General features: G+C 42.7%; 1 protein-coding gene across 3 annotated transcripts in view; it reads right to left on the reverse strand.

Annotated features, from left to right (window-relative positions):
- The window catches only part of MOV10L1 (Mov10 RISC complex RNA helicase like 1), a 77897-nt gene that overhangs the window by 51209 nt on the left and 25291 nt on the right, over positions 1–1397 (reverse strand). The window lies entirely within an intron of this gene.

The following is a 1397-nucleotide window of genomic DNA, read 5'->3' on the forward strand; positions in this document are numbered from 1 at the left end:
TACCAACACACACACGTTTCCTCCCCAGGAACAAGCAAAACCAACCAAAGCCAAGACAAACCAAGCTAAAATACATATGTTGTTCCTGGTTGGGTTAGTTACTACACTGTGCACCCTTCTGACTTCGTTTCCAGTTGAAATAATTAAAATAGTTCCTACTTCCAAATTTATAATACTGTTCAATTAATAACAATAGATTTTTTTTTTTTTTTTTTAAATGTTTTCAAGTGTTTTTCATTTCTTCTTTGGAAATTGCCTCCTTAGAACTCCTTATCAGGAAAACTACATTTTTCTGCAGTTATTTAAGGCAATAGGAAATAAACATTTCCTGTAATTTTCTTTAATACTTATAAACAAACTCTGCTACAGCCCCATTAGATGCCTCCTAGAACAGTGTGACACTTGCTAGAAATCCATCCTTACACTTTAACTTGTTGAGAAAGACACTGAAGCAGGGGGGATAATAGTTGTTGCTTTAATTTTTAAAAAGAAATATGTTATAGTACCATATTTACCTGAATCCAAGACCACCTCAAATTTAAGATAACCCACCCCATAATTAGATTCAATAAACAGAAAAATTATACATGTATTATAATTTTCCATGGTTGCTTGTTGTAGGCATGTTTGTCTAAGGACATAGGCAGGCAATGCTCTTTGGGCAGATGTGATACCTTTTATTAGACCAACTGAATAGTTGGTAAAAATGTTCTTTGAAAGCTTTCAGGCACAAACATCCTTCTTCAAGCATAGGGAGACTTTGCAGGTCTCCCTATGCCTGAGGAAGAGCATTTGTGTCAAAAGGTTACAAAGAACATAATTTTCCATGTGTAGAATGGATTGAATTAGTAGAAGGTCATCTTAAATTGGTCTCCCCCATAGCTGTGGTGGGAAAAGCAGCAGCAAAGAGCAAAGGGTCAGACCCTTGCCTCTTGCCCTCCCTGCCTGCCCTCTGCCCCTTGAACCCATGCCCAAGCCTGTCCTTCTGAATGCCTGTGTCCCCTAACACTTGCCCTCCGCTGCCCCCTCCCCTCATAACCATCTCTGAATGCTGCCCTTTTGTCTTCCCCACTTTGCACTACAGCTTTGCTCCAGCTCCGGGGCACTCAGCAACAGCAGGAGCCCCAGTCCAGCCTGAGCCCCAGCCCACCCCAGCCAGAAGCAGCAGTGTCTCAGCTGACTGTACTCAGGCTGGAGGAACAGAAGCTGAAGCAGATGGTAGGGAGGGAAGAGGGGGTACACAGGCATCAGGGGAGGTGAAGTGGGGGAGTAAGTTGCCACTGGATCTCCGAAGGCACAATAGCTGATGTTCCCACACAAAGCAGGAAGGAAGCAAAGAGGGCCTTGTTTAATTTCAGCCCCATCAGAAACACAGTAGGGGAAAATAACCTGATATT

The sequence above is a fragment of the Gavialis gangeticus genome, unplaced genomic scaffold (assembly GCF_001723915.1).
Source record: "Gavialis gangeticus isolate Ggan-Ray unplaced genomic scaffold, GavGan_comp1, whole genome shotgun sequence".
Classification (NCBI taxonomy): domain Eukaryota; kingdom Metazoa; phylum Chordata; order Crocodylia; family Gavialidae; genus Gavialis; species Gavialis gangeticus.